Source organism: Marmota monax, unplaced genomic scaffold, assembly GCF_021218885.2.
Source record: "Marmota monax isolate L192 unplaced genomic scaffold, Marmota_monax_Labrador192_F-V1.1 WCK01_AAM20220418_F8-fsc00012, whole genome shotgun sequence".
Taxonomy (NCBI): domain Eukaryota; kingdom Metazoa; phylum Chordata; class Mammalia; order Rodentia; family Sciuridae; genus Marmota; species Marmota monax.
Window position 1 is genome coordinate 28660677 of NW_026695227.1, and position 19799 is coordinate 28680475.

The following is a 19799-nucleotide window of genomic DNA, read 5'->3' on the forward strand; positions in this document are numbered from 1 at the left end:
CAGAAGAAAGATTCTGGAAGTGATACAAACTAATGTTAATGGTATACTAGAATCATAGATGTTTTTAAATTTTCTTCTTTTTATTTAACTGTATTTTCTAATATTTCAAACAACAAAAACATATTACAAAATTATATTTACAAAAGAAGTAGAAGCTGCCGATAACAATGTAATTTTTCTTAGTTCTTAAAAGGTAGCAGCTGTAGAGAATAACCCAGATTCACCACTGTGTAGAATGTTGCATAGACAAAGAAGACTTTATGTATTTTTAACAAAGAAGATTTGATAAGTCAGATCTGTGGGAATTTATCAATTATTAAGACTATTACAATGGGGTTGAATTGTACTTCAGGACTGCTGGTTCTCATTTTGGTACTTCATCATTGAATCCCATCTCTGGTTTATTGGGAGGAACGGACAGGATATAACCATGACACCTAATTCTGACAATTGAAGAGCAGGAGAGTTGAACACCATCTGCCACACCCTAGTAAGAATGGCAGCAGCACAGACAATGACTGGGCAGGTGATTTTCTGGCATGGTGTCAATGATCTATGACAAGAAAAAAAAGGGGGTGGTGGTGGTAATTACAATGTTACTCCTAACAATAGAAGTAATTTAAAAGAGTAAAGAAACAAGTTGCATTGTGCTCTTCCAAGGGAAGGAGCCAAGGGGAAGATGGCCAGAACCTCACCCCCAGCTCTCCAGGATGGTGCTGACCCGTGGAAGCTGGATTCCTGCCAGCGTCTGAGTCATTTTCCTGGCTTTGCCTTCATAGAACTTACTTTTCCCGCCAATGTTAATGCAAAAACTGGCTCAGCTTCCAATTCACTCAATTCTTCAATTCATTCATCCATATACACTTACTTAGTCATTCGAAAAGTAACTTTTGAGCACCAACCATGTGGCAGACAATGTTCTAGGTGGTGGGGACACTGGAATGAACAAAAATGTCTGAGTCTTACTCTCATGAAGCCTACATTTGTGTGGAGGACGCAGAGAATAAGCAAATAAATACATAACAAGGCCAGGGAGTGAAAGTCAAGAAGAACTAAAAATAAATCAATAGAGGTATAGGTAACGAAAGTGATGCTTTAGATAAAGTTTCTAAGGTCTCTCTGAAAAAGGTGACATTTGAATGATCTGAAGAGTGAACCTTGTGGAAAACCATGAATTGCACATTCTAGGCAGAGGAAGCAACCAGGGCGAAGCCCCTGAGATGGAAACATGTGAGAGAGACTGCAAGGTGTGGTGCAGGGGACGTGCAGAGAGCATGGGGAAAAGGTGAGAAGGGGTTCAGAGCAATGGCCAGGGAGAGATCAGGGAGGACCTTGCACAGCATGGTAAGGACTCTCGATTTATGGTGTGATCAAAAAGGTCTTGAGGGTCTTGAGTAAGGCAGTAACTTAATCTGTCAAATGTTTGTAACAGAATCCATTTGGCTGCGGTTCAGAGAAGTGACTGGTTGAGGGAAGTGGGCAAGCCAGGACATACAGGAGCCTGTGACTGGCATGTGGGATCCAATGGCCTGTGCCAGATGGGGTTAAAGGTGAGAAGCTGCCTAATCCTGTATGCATTTGTGATAGAATGGATGTGGACAGTGAGAGACAGGAGCAGTCAAGAATGATTCCAAAGTTCTGGGTCTGAGCAACTGAATAAAAAGAGTGGTATTTTTACTGAGACAGGAGAAATTGGAGAGGAATAGATAGGGTAAGGAAAGTCCTGAAATTCCATTTGGGAGCTATTAAGTTTGAAATGCCTATGATACAGCAAAGTGGGTATGTCAGGCAGGCATTTGCATGTGAAACCTGGGGTTTAGGAGAGTTTGAGGCTGGGTATATAAATTTGGGAGTTGTCAATGTTAGAGGCATCCAGTAGAAATGTAAGTTACATGTATTTCCTAATAGCTATATTTTTTTAAAGTGGAAAAAATAGAAAAAGTTAATTTTAGTAATATTTTTATTTAACCCAAAACATCCAAAATCGTATTTTATCATGCAGTCAATGTAAAAATATCAATTAGCTATTTTATATCCTTTTCTAAAAAAGTGTAACTGATACATAAAAATTTGTTATAAATATATGTAGCGTCTTTATGGCACTAAAGGACAAGTTGAAATTATCAAACAAAAATTAAAATTGTCCCTATTGTAAATATATGTACCAAATGATGCTTTAATACACGCAGTCTTTGAACTCCAGTCTGTAGTTTCCATTCATAGCAAAACTCAATTCAAATGTGATAGCTACATGGAGCTAGTGGTTACTGTATGGACAGCACAAGTCTAAATGGTACAGAAAGCCAAGGGATTAAATATTGAAAGACAACATAGATAGAATCACGGGAGGCCCAAGGACTGAGCCCCTTGGGAACTCCAACATTTAACAGTCAGGTAAAGGAAGAGGAGGATCCCCAGTAGAAGAAAATAAGAATGTCAATGTTCTCCATCCTGCTTGGGGTGTGAGTTAATGGTATATGCATTTACTGAACTAATTGAATTGTGCACTTAAGATTTGTGTATTTTACTCTATTTAAATTATAACTTAATTTTTTAAAGTGCATTCAAAATATAGGAGAGGGAAAGAATGCCAAATGTAGAAAATAGTGAGAATGGTGAGGGGTTCCAAAAGCCATTGATCAACCACGTGAATCCTACAAAGTGGTCAAATGAGATAAGAACTGAGAATAGACCACAGAACAGGCAATGGGAAGGCCTCGCGTTACTGTGGCAAACGTAGATTTGGTAGAGGATGAAAACTTGCTTAGAATCTCATTCAAATAGGAATGAGGAAGCGTCTGGTTACAGATGGCTGATCTCACACATGCTTTTACTTCTGCTTCCTCTAAAACCTCACTAAATCTGAGACCAAAAAAGTATTTTTAATGACAGCACACATGCCCCTCCCCCTAACATGCACATGTAGAAGCTAGAGAGCAATACGGCAACATACCTGATTGAGAAGATCAGTGAGGCTCTTGGGAAGGACTAGAAGTGATCTGGATGGCACCACAGAGACATCAAAAGGCTCAGGATTTGTGATACGGGATCACCTGGGAGTAAGGGGTGAAGATGGGCCTGATGGACCTGAAAATTATCGGAAAACCAGTTCACCAACCAGGCCCTGCCATCTTTCACAGCTGGAAACTTGACCCTCCCCTCCAGGCATAAGATTGAGGGAAGATAAACCAGAAGGTCATTGGACTTTAAAAAAGCACTGTTGCTTTGGCCCCTATCCCTCTATGACGCCCATTTCCCTTTATAGCAAAACTGAGTGCTCTATATTTTGGCTGTCCTGCACAGCAGCCACTAGCCACATGTGGCTTATGGCTTTGTGATAGAGAGATGGACATTGCTATCACCATAGAAGACCCTGTTGGACAGCACTGATAGGAGCAGGATGCAGGGCAGAGGACACGGGCATGGTGCAATTAGTTTTGCAGATTTGGCAAAGGATACGACAGTTATGTCTGGCCATCAGACAGTTATGTCTGGTCTCAGTGGAATCAGAAGGATGTTCTTCAGCTGACAGTAAAAAAGGGTGGGAGATGTTACAGGTGTTAGAAGAAAGGAGATGATAGAAAATAATCTTCCCAGAAAGCAGAACTGAATTGATAAGAAAGATAAAGAAGAGAGTTTCTTCTTAGCCCAATTAAGAAATTAAGGATAATTGGAATTATCCATGTTTTACTTTATCATATTATTGCTGTTCTCAATATTACTAAAGATGCCATCCTTAAGCCTGGACAGTCTAGGTGGGGATGGAAGCATAAACCAATTCTCCAGTTACTCCTCTTGCCCGATAATAATTTAAACCCAGAGCATGCTGAAGAGAAATCTCACTGCTATGCTGTAACCACAGCCAGTGCAGCAGGAAGGAAGGGGCCAGCCCTTCCTGGAGAGGTTTTGCAGTGATAAGGTATGAGAACTGTCTCAGTCGAGGTTCTTTTGATTTAAAGAAACAGAAACCCATTCAATCATACTTAAATAATAAAAGGAGATAGACTGCCATGACGCTTGGGAGTCTCCTGATGCCCACAGGAAAGCAGCTGGTGCTCAAGGAGATTCGACCAAGGGGAGCCCGAGAGACTAGAAAGCTTGCAGGACACAGGCAGAAACACACTTCTCTCTTTCTTTTCATCTTCTCCCTTTAAACATGATTGTTCCTCTCTTGTTCTCCACAAGATGCATTTTTTTCTGTTCTCTACAGAGAAGACCAGCTTTCTCTATAGAATTCTCGGCACACTTGTTGGGTGAGGATGACCCTCCCCATGATGTCCTTAGTTCTGATGACTCAGAACAAGGCAACATCTCAGCCTCCATCTCGAGTTTCTCAGAGAATCTGATCAGTCAGATTTCGGACATCTGCCCCACACTGGCTCAAACCACTCCAATGGAGGTTGGGCCTGGAGCATATCTTGAGTTCTGGGACTGTCCCCCCAGGCATGGGGCACTTCTCAGAGCTTTTTGGCTCTGCTCTCTGGAGAGTCCTTCCTCTCCGTTGCCTTACTTGGTCTCACCTGAGTACTGAGCTACACAGCTTTCCCAGCCTGTGTCCTGCCCTGAATTAGAGCTGGTGCCTTGGGATTTTTCAACTGGGCTCTTGGTTTCTTTGCACTGCTCACAACTCTTGAAACCATTAGGCCCCTCTGTCTGCTTCCAGATATTTCTATGAGCAACCAACCATGTTTAGAGTTCTCCTTGAGGGATGATTGTATTTCTCAATGTGCTTTGTCCCTTTGTTTGCTTGTCACTGAAACAACTTCTTTTTCTTCTTCCCCTCTGTTGGGTGTGTGGGAGACTCCCCGCTGAAATTAAGTTTCTGTCTTGTGAGAACATCACGGGTAATCCCTTACACCTCCCCCTCCTCTCCAAAGGGCTCCAGATTCAAAAGTTTTCTCGACCAATCCCCACGGAACACAGTGTCCTGAGTCACCCTGCCAATCAGCACCTGCTATGTGGCCTATGCAACCCTTCTTAAACCGAAGCTTGCAAGCTCACTCTTTCTGCCCTCCTCCTCTCCTCTCTCTGCTCTCTGCCTCTGCTTTTCTTCCCCCTTGGGCAGCCCCCCAATAAAATCCCTTGGTTGAATCTCTGTCTCGGGTGAGTCACTCGCCTTTCACCCTCTTTCTTCTTTTGTCCTCCTCCTCCTCTTGTTTTTTTCTTCTTCTCCCCATTCCCCAACCTTTTGTCAGATACAGCCAGTAGCAACCACATAGGTCAGCACTCAGGTTTTGATTTCTGACATCTTCCCCTGAAACACCAGTTCAATAGGTACAGGTGTCATGGAAAAGCAGGGACAGAGGTCAGCCCAAACTCTGACCTCTGTTCTTGTGTTCTGATGAAAGGAAATTCAAAGTCAGACACCAAAAGCCATGCAAGAGAACTGTATTATAGGTGAAACAAAGTAAAAGCAAAGTGAAGCTTAAGCAGACAGCACGAGAGAGAGAGAGAGAGAGAGAGAGAGAGAGAGAGAGAGAGAGCTGTCCCCAGCAGACAATGACAAAGGAGACAAGGCTATCTCCAAGTTTATTACTGTTTGATGTCTACCAGGAGAACTGGTGACCATTTTCTGTACTCTTTGCCAATTAGGTGTTCAACTCCTCCTTCACTTCAGGAAGTGGAGTTTTTTGTTTGTTTGTTTTGCTGGTTGTAGATGGACACAATGTCTTTACTTTTTTCATTTATTTATTTTTATGTGGTGGCTGAGGATTGAACCCAGGACCTCATGCATGTGAGACAAGCACTCTACAACTGAGCTACAACCCCAGCCCCATGGAAGTGGAGTTTTTTTTTATCTTAGTTGGTCCTCTCTGCAACTATCATGGTGGCCATTCTATTTAGGGGGGCGGGGCTTCATCTACAAATCAATTCTGTGGTAATGTAGGCACTGGGGTCAATAGCTGGTCAGAAGTTACCTTAGTGCGCCCGTGCTATTAAAGGAATTTTCTTTCCCAGACTATTGGAGACACTTACTGCCATAATTCCTAGCTTTACATCAATATCAAGGGACCCTGTCAAGAGTTAGTCCCATTAATCCTTTTCCCTTGATGTGATTTCCAACTAGCTCCCTTGCTTCTGTTTATTTTCTACAAATTAGCTACCACCCTTTGATTTCTTGTCTACTTTGGAAGTTGTTTCAAGAAGACCCTAAAGTATTTTAAAGAATGCTTGTGACCTTGCCTGCATTTCACTGCTCATTGCTACCTACTACTTCACACAAGGTCTGCCTTTGAGGTCATCTCAATCAAACCTTTTGTTTTCTGTTTTTATCCCAGCTCGGTTTCCATGTTGCCATCACCTGACTGTTAAGTCAATATTTTAATTTTTTTCTCTGCAGCTTCCCAGGAAAGTTTTTTTGTAATTTTTTTAACATTACAATAATGACTTAACTGGACACTCAGTGGCCTGAACACAATAAAGATATTTTCAAAATCACAGCTGCTCTGATGTGATCCAAGTGGGTCTCCAGGGCAGCTGACCTATGACGAAGGGGTTCAGCTATTGAGGAAATATCTGTTTTCAGCTCTGTCATCTCAACTCATGACCTCAGCAACCCAATGACAAGGGAAGATTTAAACACGCTCTTTTAAGCTTTGATCCTGAAAGTGATATATCACTGCTGCTCCAGATCATTTGGTCAGAATAGTCTTACTTATGGCCCACCTGACTACAAGGGGGCTAGAAATTCCAGGGAGCTCATAGGTAATTGTTAAGCAGTCACAATCTCTTCCACTGTTCCCAGAGGCCTCTGTTGATCATGCAGAGCTATAAGATCAAAATAGTCTGCCCAGGGCAGCCCCCACCACATTAGAATTGGCACAAAATTATGTTGAGTTAAACTGTGAGATCTGGGGACTTCATTATTCTTGCAGAATTGTCCACCCCATCCTGATTGATACAGGAACATAAAAGAACAGGAGAAAGTAAGATAATATTACCTTCCCCAGAAGCAATTGTAATTCTCATCCAAATACTAGACAGTTTGTAGGATTTTGGGGGGACTTTGACAAAATGATATAAAGCTCATATGCAATAATAGAGGTGTGAGAATAGCCAACACAACTATAAACAGGGAAACAAGACAGAACTAGTTTTACTCAATATTAAGATATTTTACCTGAGTGCAGTGGCGCACATCTGTAATCTTGTGGCTCAGAAGGCTGAGGCAGGAGGATCGCAAGTTCAAAGCCAGCTTCAGAAATTTAGCAAGGCCCTAAGCAACTTAGTGAGACCCTGTCTCAAATAAAGAATAAAAAGGGCTGGGATGTGGCTCTTTTTAATAATTAAGTACCCCTGGGTTCAATCTCTGGTACCACCCCCCCCAAAAATATATTTTAAAGATAGAGAAATAATAAGAAATACAGATTTACATTACAGAGAAATTATAGGAAATATAAAGTTATAAAGTCATTAGTGGAGAACTAAGAGCCCAGAAATAGACTCAAATATATTTGAGAATTTAAAAAATAAATAAAGTGGTATTTTAAGTCACTTGAAGAATGTGAATAATTCAAAAATGCTGTCGTGACAAGCAAGTCAGGGGAGTAGAGAAGTGTTGAAGTGCTTTACTTCTTATACCGAAATAAATTCTAGGTGGACCAATAACTTAAATGTGAAACAATCCTAGACACCAAAACAATCCTAGAAAAACCATTGGTAATTTTTTTTTCATAATTTTGAACTGGGGAAGGTCAGGAGATATATGAGACAAGAATGACCAATTTACTCACATAAAAGTTAAAACTTTTGCAAGACAATACTATAAACAACATCAAGAAATAAACCGCAAGATAGAAAAAAATGTTTGTGATTTATATAACAGGAAAGAGAATAAATTGGGATTGTTTTTGGACACACAAAAAGATCTAAAAATCAACAACAGAAAAGTGAATAATTCTATGAAAAATAGGTAAAAGGTAGATAGTTTGCAGGGGGAAAGAAAAGCAAAAAGCCAATAAATATAGAAAAAAAAAGTTTCAGGTTTTTAGATAATTTAAAAAGTGTAAGTTAAAACAAGATACTATTTTTCATTTAGTATATTTGCAGAAATAAAATTTGATTGTACTCAAGAGTACGGGAAACAGGAACTCTCATGTACCATTAATGAAATGTAAATTGGTATAACCTCTTTGGAAAACAATTTGACAATAGCTATTAAAATTTAAAAAGCACATTTGCTTTAATTCAGCAACTCCCCTACTAGGAATTTTCCCCATAGAAACACCTGTGCAAGGAGCTAAATATATACTGTATAGAGATAGCATGATTCTATTGTTCGTAATAGTAACAAGCTAGAGGAAGCTTAAATGCCCATTAAGAAATGATTAAATAAACAACAGTGGCTCTACAAAATGGAATACTATATAGCCATTCAGAAGAGACTGTTTTGAGTTTAAAAAAATATATAGAATACAGTATCATTATAAGGGAGTATTCCAAAGATTTTATTTTATACACATATTTATATAATATATGTGTACTTGTACATATTTTCTGGGAAAAAAATAATGGTTATGATTATGCTCAACTATAATTATATATGGATGCATAAGAAGACAGCTTTTACATCTCATGTTATACTCATTTGTGTTGTTAGAATTTTTTTAAAATGTCGTTGTATTTTTTGGTACCTTTATTTTATTCATTTATTTTCATGTGATGCTGATTATTGAACCCAGAGCTTCACACATGGTAAGCAAGCACTCTATCACTGAGCCACAAACCCAGCCTGTAAAATTTTTTAAACAAGCGCATGTATTACTTTCTCAAGGAAGAATTTAAACCATTAATCTTTCCATGTAATTATCAATTCTATATTTTTACCTTTTAATAATAGCAAATAAAAAACAACCGAAGTTGGACATTCAGAGCATGTTCTAAGTGGATAAATTAATACAGCAATCATAAAGAAGGAGGGAAGAGGGGACCCATGGCCATCGGGAACAGTCAAGTCCTGTTTTCACTGCAAGGAAAAGGTCCCAGGTTTTAAAGGCAGTCTTTCTCTATCAACATTCCAAAAGGAAAATCAGTAATGCTAGTGATAGGGCCTGATATTTTCTGAGTACTAAGCTGGCTTCAGTGCTGTTATGGTTTAAAAGCTCATGTGTGAGAGAATGAAAGTAAGTTTTAGAGGTGAAACGATGGAGTTATGAGAGCCTTCACCTGATAAGTGGGTCAATCCGCTGATATGGATTAACTAGGTGATAACCGTAGGCAGGTAGGGTGTGGCTGGAGGAGGTGGGTCACATGGTGTCTGCTTTTGGGGTTTATGTTTTGTCCCCATGAGTGGAGTTCGCTTCTGCTTCCTGGCTGTCCTGTGCTGAGCGGCTCTCCTCCACCACTCTTCCACCAGGATGTTCCGCCTCACCACAAGCCCAGAACAATGGAGTTGGCTGCCTATGGACAGAGATCTCTGAAACTCTGAGCCCCAAATAAGCTTTTCCTCTTCTAAGTTATCGTTGTCAGGTCTTTTGGTTACAGTGAGGAAAAAAGCTGACTAAAACAAGTGCTGAGCGCTTTGACACGAATGCTCTTGTTGGGTCCTCAGACTCCACGTTTTAAGGGCACCATTATCAGTGAGGAAATTGGGAAATAATGGCTTCCATTCTGACTCCACCACTTACTGACTCTGTCCTCACACAGACAAACCTGCTTCCCCGGTTAGCACTTACTTATATTCAAGACTTAATGGAGGCAGCACTTCACCCAGAAGCCTTCCTTGATCTCATCTTTCTGAGGTAGGTGCTCCTCCTGAGCTCCAATATCATCCTGTGCTTTCCCTTCTCTGTTGCATTTATCAGACAGCAACTGTCACGGTCTAAGTTCTCAGCTTGCCACCCACTAGTTGAGTTCTGAAGTCGAGCTCTGTGTTTTCTCTACCTGGGATCGTCTGGTGCTTAGCACACAACCTGACAAGACACATTTGCTAAAGGAGTCAAGTGGTAACAGAAAGAAGAGCAGGTGACCCCCGTGGCTACTCGTCCTGGGACTTCTATTGACCACACTCCAGGAGGTCATTCCTTTCGGAAAGTGAACTGTCAGTGGGGCAAACAACATTACTCATTTATTGATTTATGGTTATTATTTGCTCTTGTTATTGTTGTTGATGCTGAAACCACCAAAATTACAATTTAAAGATCGAACTGGCTTTTGTTTGTAGTTCCAGAATCAGACAACATCTCATTTTACAAAATAGAATGAATTTCCTGATGTCCTGATGAGAAGTTTGATTTCTGAGGCAGAAAAGGGCTGAAGAAAACAGAAACAGGGAACAAAAAGGGAATGGGTTGTTTTGTGGTCACTCTCTCACTAGGGCTACAACCGTGGGCATTTCCTTACCATGCCAGCCAGCCAAGGTAGACTGGGTCTGTGGGTCTGTGAAAAGTGTATTTGGTCTTCATCCCATTTCCTGGCAGACAACTCCTAAAATTCCTGGAATCTCTGAAGTGTGATGAGTTGACTGGTGGCCAACACAGGAATGGGGGCTGGTCACCAGAAAGACCCAGGCAGGAATAGAGGGTCGGGATTTTTATTTACCTCCCTGGAAGGAAAGAGGTGGTAAAAGTTAAGTCAATTACTATAATTTAGTCAATCATGCTTCTGTAATGAAGCCTCCATAAAAACCCAAAGGGACCAGGCTCAGGAAGCTTCCACATAGAAACCTGGAGGTAGGCGCTCCTCCTGAGCTCTAATATCATCATGCGCTTTCCCTTTTCTGTTGCATTTATCAGAGAGCAACCTGGAGGGTGGCACACCTGGCTTGGGCTTGGAAACCCCATGTCCTTTCCCCCATATCTTGCCCTGCGCATCTCTTCATCTGGATCCTTTGTCATATTCTTTATGATAAACTGGTAAAAAAAAAATAAAAAAGTGTTTCCCCGAGTTCTGTGGGCCACTTGAGCAAACTAATGGAACTGGAGGAAGTGATAGAAACACCAATTTATAGTTAGTCAGAAGCACAAGTAGAACAACCTGGGGTTTGTGATTGGCTTCCAAAGTGTGGGAGCTGAGGTCAGTCTTGGGGGCCAAACCCTCAACCTGTGGATCTGCCACAGAACTGATTTCTTGCTTATTGGCGGGGAGAATCCCCATACTTTTTGAGATCACAGAAACACTGTAGTGAGTGTACAGTAAGGAAAACAGCCTGATGTTGTTCTTCCCAGACCCCTTCTGCCTGGTTGCTGTGAGCCTCCTGGGGTTTTCTTTGTTCAGTTTGGGTATGTGGCACCCAGTACAAGTGACTGCACTTTGGTCTGCAGGGTCTAGTATAGGAATTCAGTTCAAAACAATGGGCTCCTATAAATTTTGTTTAACAATAAAAACAAGACCAAGAATCCTGCCTCCCTGGTAATTACCGTCTGGAAACGGACGGTGAAATAATTAAAATAGCAATAGTTCTAGAACAAATGTTAAACAGGATTAAAGGTAGACTAATGGAGGGCGAGAGACCAATTTAGACTGGGCAGCCGGGGCAGGGGGGCTTCTGTGGCAGTGAGTTGAGTTGAAGCTTGAATAACAACAAAGATCAAATCATGCAGAGCAACTTGGAAGGCCCCAAGTGGGAACGAGTGGGAAGGAGTGGGAGGCAGCCTGTATTTTCAGAGGCAGGAAGAGGCTCAAAATGCCTTGGGCCTGATTTCACCAGACTGGGTCAGAAGGGGTCACATCAGATCTGTTAAAACCTCTTAGGCTCTGATAAGTATCTTAATTTTGTTCTGCCCACAACAGGAAACCATTGAAAGGTTTTATACAAGGGAGTAAAATGATCTAACTTCATATTTTGATTAGTTGGCCTCTGAGCAGAGGGTGAGAATAGAAGCTGTATCAGGTTATCGCAATAGTCAGTGAGCTTCTCGTTGCTGTATCAAAATACCTAATATGAGTAACCTAAAGGAGAAAAGATTTATTTGGGCTCAGAATTTCAGAGATTTCAGTCCATGGTTAGCTGCCTTTGTTGCTATGGACCTGTGGTAAAGCAGAATATCAGGGTAGACGGGCATGGTGGAAGAAAGCTGTACTTCATGGTGCCTGGGAAAGGGAGTGGGGAGCTCACCAAGGGGCCAGGAACAAGGTATAGTCCCCTAGTGACCTACTTCCTCCAACCATGCTCCACTTCCTACAGATTCTACCATCTCCCCCAAATCACATCAAATTATGACTCTATACCAATTACTTCCCTAATGTCCCACTCGTGACGCTGCTGCATTGGGGACCCAGACTTTAACAAATGGTTTGGACACCCCAGATCCAAACCATAATAAGATAAATGCAGCTTGGTGCTAGAGATGGAAAATGAGTGGATTTAGGATGTCTTAGAGGAGAGGTGCCAGGACTTGGCTGATATGAGGACAGGAGCATGGGACTAAAGAAGACAAAACTGATTCCAAGTTAGACTGGGGCAATGGTATAGACTGTGGCACCGTTTACCAAGCTGGTAAAGACTAGGTTTGAGGGACAGAGGCTGAAAGGAACCAAAAGTCCCATGTAGAGCATGTGAGGGTGGAGATGCTACTAGATATCCCAATAGGGACCGAGGCAGCTGGTTGTCTGTGTGAGCCTGGAGCTGTGGACAGGTTAGGGTTGGAACGCTAAATCTGCCAATCATCTGCTAACCAGGCTCTTAATCAGGGTTAAGACAACCAGATAAGTATGTGTTAAAAGAAGACTGAAGGTGGGAAGAAAGGGGAAGAGATATTAGGGAAGAGAAAGGAGGGGAAGAAAGGGGGGAAAGAAGGTCCCAAATCAAGTTTGGGTGTCCCCAAAAATAGGAGATTGAGAAACAGCAAGTGATTTAGGAGGCAAATCTGCATAGGAAGGGGTGTGCTTATAGAAGGTGAGAGGAGAAAGCAAGAAGTTGGAGAAAGTGCCCAGTGGTCAAGTCAAACAAATGCAGTAAAGTCAAGAGTCGCTTTGATTAGAAACTTTAGAGGTGTGGTAGGGCAAGCAGCTCACTACAGTGAGGTGGGATGACCAGGCCTGGGAAAGAGGAGATTCCAGATAACACTCTAAAGACGTTTTGCTGTGGGAGAGCAAGACTCTTCTAGGAGGGAAAAGGTCATAGAACAGGTTTTTGTGGGTTTTTGAAGATGCAGGATTCTAGTTCCTTTTTATGCTGATAGAGATGGAGAAATAAGGATGGATGCCAGATAGGGTCCGAGAAGTGAGTGGGGCTGGGGTCCCAGCACAAGTGGAAGGCAAGTTGGGCCTGAGGGAGGAGCCAGGCCACCCACGGGGACAGAGGGAAGGCAGAGTCTGTGATGAGGGAGGATCTAGTCCACGGCTTCTACTTCCTCAGTGAAGTTTGAGAGAAAGACACCAGTGAGAGCATGAGAAGAGGAAGCAGGGACTGGAGCTTCGAGGGGACAGATCTGTGAAACGCTTCCTTCCTTGCAGAACAACAAACAAGGGAAATGGAGACAGGTCTCCTGGGACCTGGGAGAGCCCATCACATTTGTGGTTGTGAACTAAAGTGAGACTAGTTTCTGCAGTTTCATTTTGTCACTTTTTTTCAAAAAAATATTTTATTCTTTTTTTAGTTGTAGATGGACACAATATCTTTATTTTATTTTTATGTGATGCTAAGGATCGAACCCAGGGCCTTGCATGTCCTAGGCGAGCAATCTACAGCTGAGCCACAACCCCAGCCCTCATTTTATCCCTTTTAGCTGCACAGAGTAGGTGGGTGATACCATGTTGACCAAGAAGATTGTCTGGAGATGGACATTCCCGGCCTCTGAGGGGACAGGGTCAGCTTGGGGCCATGATGAAGTGAGGAGAGCTTATTATTACAGGAGCCACTATCTTTTCCTCCCTTTTTCCTCCACCGAGGACCTGGCTTTGTTCAGGCATTCACACAGCTCATGAGAGCCACAGGACTGGGAAACAGTGCCCATCCCCAGTTCCAGGAAAGGACACTAATATTCTAAACCAATTGGCACATGCCATTCCCTTGGTGATGAGGATTGATTGCTCTAGGAGTGAGCATGGGGCCCAACGTGGGCCAAGCAGATAGAAGGGAAGGATGGATTCCATGGGTGACACCTGTTTTTCCTCGTGCATCCTACACGAGGAAAAGGGAAGGAGTTAGCCCTAGTCCTGGGACAAAGCTGATGCTGAGGACGAAAAGTAGAGATGTGGAGATCATCTGGGACTTGATGATGCTGTCGAAACTTTGAATCAACTCTCAAGACTCTTTTAGCTTTAACCTTCCTGTTATTTGAAATGATACATCTCCTTATCTGAAGAGACACATACACAAGAAGAAAATTAAAACACACACACACACACACACACATACACACTTCAGTCAGGGTTTTGTTACTTGCAGCCAAGCACGTAATGGACACCATTTTTTTTTTTTTGCAGCATATGAGCAATCCTTGAGACTGGGTTGACAATGTGCCTGGCTTTCAATTCAACATGTGCTGAGGGGCAAAGGGAGGGCAGTGGCCAGGGGGCGGGTCTAATGTCCCAGGGGCACTTCTGCTCCCACAGTTTATGTTTACCAAAAGGCAGATCTGTTTGTCCACAAACTAGTTTTGCCAGTTGTACTTGTTTTTGTAATTATGTAAACCAATGAAATATGACTAAGAAAGGACCATTGTATAAAACCAAATTGCCATTGTATAAAACCCGATGAGCAGGAAAGGAAAGAAACTTTACAAACAAAACAAAACAGAATCTTACAGCTGGTTATGGATAAGACAAGTATAAAAATAATTGGGAATTCTGTTAAATGTAGACTAATTCTGAACTCAGATGGTTCCCCAACTGTCTTTGCATTCTGGCCCTACTTTAACCACTTTGGAACTAGACACCTATGATGCTGAGTCAATTTTTACTCTCTAAATATCCACACAGAACTCCTATTAGGTGTCACATATGTTAAGAGACCTCACCCCTTTAAAATACTGTCAAATGAAAGTACATATAACTTTAGTAAAGTATTCAAAGTATTTTCTATATTTTTCCTGCTTTATCTGACTTCCCACCTAGCTGCCAGCTTGGTGGCTTAAGAGTAGATCTGTCCACTTCTTCCCTTCAACCTACCGTTCTTGGCAACCTATTGCCTTTGAACTCTCTCACTGCTCCACTTCATCAGCCCAGCATCAGTAAAAATCAGTCTTACAAAATTATAGGTAAAAAAACAAAAGCATCCTTCATTTTAATCAGAGGTCTGGAAGGATTTCCATGAAAGTATGAAACTCTACTTCTACATGAAGAGGTTATGGATCTCTTTCCTATCATCATGCATGTGAATAATGATGATGTAAACTATTATTGATATGGTTAAAAAAATTGAAATAAAAGATTCTCCCCCCCCCATGACAATGAATACTTTATCTTTTTATGTGAGTTTACTCTTTACAAGGAACTTTTAGGCTTATTTTATCAATATAACTTCATAACCAAGCCACAGAGAAATCATTGATTACTATTTACAGATGAAGAAACATTGTCTCTCCATTTGGAGAAAAGCAAATTCTTTGACTGCAGATGCCAAACTAGCAAAAAATAGAACCTGTTAAGAGGCCCAGGTTCCTGACGCCTATTTCAAATGGTTTCTGCTTTCCTCTGAATCATAAAGATTTAACAAAAAGTTTGACCAATACTAAATATTTGTTACCACAATGGAGAATGATTCAGCAATATAAAAAAACCTGGTTTTAAATGATGGAAGCACAAGTCCAGAGAGGAAACTGGAGGAGAAGTTTTCCCCATCACTGATGGCTGCAGCCGTGCAAGATCAGTGTCACCCTTTCTTGTCCATCTCCCACTTTTAGACTTTGAGGTCAGCTCCACAGGTCTTTACTGGAAAATTTGGGGCCAATGTTGAACCTCTTTGGCCTCTAACCTTGTAAGACAGAATGATAATGCCTATTTGTAATACTGTTATAGTATTCAAAATGTGAACATATAGAAAGTCCTTAACACAGCAGCTGAGGGATTCTAGCATCCTCATCGTCGTCATCAGCAACAGCAGTAGCAGTATTAATACTGCTAATGGTAATTGCACTACTATTTTCACAGAAGGTAAAGGATGCTGGGTGCCACCTGGTTAATGGCCATTAGAGCCAAAAAATTACGAATCAGAACAACACTCATTAGAACTACTAGGATTCATTTCTGCTTGTCTCAAGTTTTTTCATTCTCATGCTGAGAATTTGACCTGTTAAAATTTTTTGGAGCAACCTTTAATCACCCATAACAGTTATCACCACTACTTTAGCCTCCTGAACCCTCTAAAAATGAGAAAATTAGTTTCTTTGTGGAGAAATGACATGGGTCCACAGTTCCTTCCCCACTGTCCCCTTATGGAGACTCACAGAAAACAGCAAATGGAGATAGGACCATCTCGCCCTGGGCTCTCATGCACAAAAGGTCTGAGCTGACCTAGCGCTGTGTGATCCATCTGGCTAGCAGGCCCCACCTGCCCACAGTCCTCTCACCAGCTGACCACGCCCACCACATGCTGACATGAATGACAGACGGTATGCAAAGAATTTCCCACAATCCTCCACTTTTCGCTGCAACTTTGTAAGGAGTTATTAGCTATCCCATTGTTCAGTTGAAAGAACCAGGCTTTGAAAGCCAGCTTTGAAGAAAACCTTCACAGTTAGTCTAACCAACCCCTTTCTTTTTCAGATGAGGACGCTAAAAGGTTAAGTGTCTTACTCAAAATCACAGTGACGCGATGACAACAAGGAGACAGGCACTTGACATATGTACTGTCATTTTTTTTTTCTCACAATCTTACCAAGAAGGACACACTGCTGGGTTTCTGTTCGTGACTAAAAGGCTCAGGGGTCACTCCGGTTGAACTGGGCTAACTGGGCTGCGCAAAATAACCACACAAGAGACACAAGTACCTTTATCTTTGGGGTCACTGTGACGGCTCCTCTGACCTTAAGGGTCCACAGGAAGAGAGAGAGCAAGAGCACGCGCTGACCTCTTTTACTGAGGAGAAGCTATTCAGATGAGGCAAGTGGTCAGGTTTCAGGGGGCTGAGTCTATCTTCATGATGTCCACTGTCAGCAGGTTGACTGACATCTAGGTAGGCCACACCCAAGGGCACAGTAAGAGAAGGGGACACACCAAGGCACTTCCATGGAAGATTCTATCCTAAACAGGGCAAGGGGTTATATTACAAAAGAACAGGTGAGCATAGCTCCACCCATGGGACTGTAGCAAGACACATCCATGCACGAGACACCAACCCAAGAATGGTGGGGAAAGCTCTGCCACATTTCTGTGACTGAGCGCCTCAGCACCCAGCTGGGGAGTATAACTCAGTCACGTGTGAGGTTGGTCTCCCACAACACAACAATTTCAAGACAAGGGAACCAGGCTTTCTGTGCAAGTGCAATGCTGCCTCCAGTCCCAGGACAGTACTCTCAGGTGGCTCCTCTCCACCTCTGACATTAGGGTTACCCAGAGAGAGGACATGGCTGTCAACAGGCAAGAGAGAAATGGGCAAGGGCTGCCCTATGACAGGATGGAGTCAGGACAGGGGTCTAGGGAGCAGGTATGCTGGTGAGTCACCAGAAAGCCAGGCTGGATGTCTCAGGAAACTTCAGCCATCACTGCAGCCTCTTACTCTGTCCCCAGGATTTCTCTCTACAGGGTTGCAGCATGAGTGAGGCTGAGCTGCAGCAAGGGTCAGGAACAAGCCAGAGATTTTTTTTTTTTTTTAAATCAGGATTCTTTGGTTTTTCTCATGAACTTCTCAGACTCCAAGTCCGGTCCTACAAACAGGTAAGGCAAAGATTCAAAAGAAAAATCTGCTCTGAGTACATGAATTTTCACCAAGAGTAAATCAATGGTTCTTAACTGTGGCTGACTGTGTCTCCCAAGAGACATTTGGCAATGTCTGGATCTACCTGAGGCTGTCACACAGGGGGCTGGGGATGACTGTCCAGGGATGCTGCTGGACATCCGACAACACACAGGACAGCCTGCTTCAGCAAAGAACTATCCTGCCCGAATGCCTGCAGTGCTGAGGGTGAGAAACGGAGGCCTGAGCCCAGCTGAGCCGCATGGAACCCTGACCTTACTGGTACAACAAGTACAACGGCTCTCAGTGCAGTAAGGCAAAGGACACCGGAGCAGCAGAGGCTTGACACTTGATTTCCAGTTCTGACTTGATGAAGGGTTTGGAGCTTGTGGAAAGTCATTTGCCATCTATAGTCCCTTTTCCTTCCTTGAACTAGAGCAGCCATGTGATGGGACCAGGTCTTCCTGGAATTGGCCCATGGCCCACAGGAAACGGTAGGGCTTCCCACCCTGAGGAACCTTGTCAAATATCATTTACGCAAGCATCTCAGATGTTTGCATACCATCTGCTGATGTAATAGATCCTCAGCACGTTCTCCTCCAATTATAAAGGCCATCCATAATCATAGAAATTTGAGGAAGATACAGAGGAACACAAAGAAAAGGAAATGAAATATCCCTTATTTCCGCCACTTAGAAAGGACTTCAGTGCTGCAGGCATCCAAATGCTGAACTCTATGCTACTTTTAAATATATTTTTATTTTTAATTGACACATAATAATTATACATGTTTATGGGGACACAGTGTGACATTTCAATATACTAATACAGTGTCAGGTAGCATCACTTTAAATGTTTATCATTTCTTTAGCCACTATTTTGAAAATGTGGAACAAAGGAAGATGGAGTCACTGTAGTCCTTCTTTTTGTGTTGTTGTTATTTTCCCCCTTTTCAATTCTGCATATGCAATGGAGCCAGCTGCCTTTAAGTCACAAGTGCCATTCAGATATATGAACCCTGATTCTTTGACTTTGCACTAGTGTTTTTTTTTTTTGGGGGGGGTTAAAATTTTTGTTTCTACTTGTGATAAAAATCCAAGTAACAGGAAACTAACCATCTCACACCTTTCTGGGGCTAAGATCAGTAGTGTTAAGTATCTTCACACTGTTGTACAGCCAAGTCTAGGACTTTTTCATCTTGTAAAAGGGAAATTCTGCATCCATTAAAACAACTCCTCATAAATCCCCTGCCTGCCCCTATTTTGATCTGTTTTATGAATTTGATTATTCTAGACCCTTCATATAAGTGGCATCATACAGCACTTGTCTTTTTTGTAACTAGCACAGTTTCTTTAAGCATAAAAGTTTTATCTATGTGGTAGCATATGTCAGAATGTCCTTCTTTTTCAAGGCTGAGTAATATATAATGCATGTACTACTTTTTAAAAAAAAAATCCGTTTGCCTATCAATGAGCACCTGGGTTGTTTTTATCTTTTGCTTACAGTGAGCAAATGCTGCTCTGAATATAGGTATACAAATATTTTTTTGAGATCCTGTTTTTTTTAGAGAGAGAGAGAGAGAGAATTTTAATATTTATTTTTTAGTTTTCGGCAGACACAACATCTTTGTATGTGGTGCTGAGGATCGAACCCAGGGCCGCACGCATGGCAGGAGAGCATGCTACCGCTTGAGCCACATCCCCAGCCCTCAAGATCCCGCTTTTAGTGTCTGTTTTGGTTTAGAGATGAGGTGTCCCCCAAAAGTTCATACATAAGACAGTGCAAGAAAGTTTAGAGATCAAATGGTTGGGTTATGAAAGCCTTAACCTGATTCATGCATTAATTCACATGAATAGATTAACTGGGCAGTAATTGTAAGCAGATGGGTATATCTGGAAGAGGTAGATCACTGGGGGTGAGCATTTGGAGGTATATATTTTGCCCCTGGTGAGCTGAATTTGTCTCTCTCTGCTTCCTGATTGCCATGTCCTGAGCTGCTTTCCTCTGCCACACCCTTCTGCAT

At 42.1% G+C, this 19799-nt stretch overlaps 1 long non-coding RNA gene across 1 annotated transcript; it reads right to left on the reverse strand.

Moving 5' to 3' along the window:
- Positions 1-219: 219 nt before the first annotated feature.
- On the reverse strand, positions 220-3793 carry LOC124087430 (uncharacterized). Its single transcript, XR_006850049.2, has 3 exons — positions 3692-3793; positions 2954-3087; positions 220-553 (listed from the first exon to the last, which is right to left on the reverse strand). It is a non-coding gene; the product is annotated as an uncharacterized LOC124087430 (long non-coding RNA).
- Positions 3794-19799: the final 16006 nt, after the last annotated feature.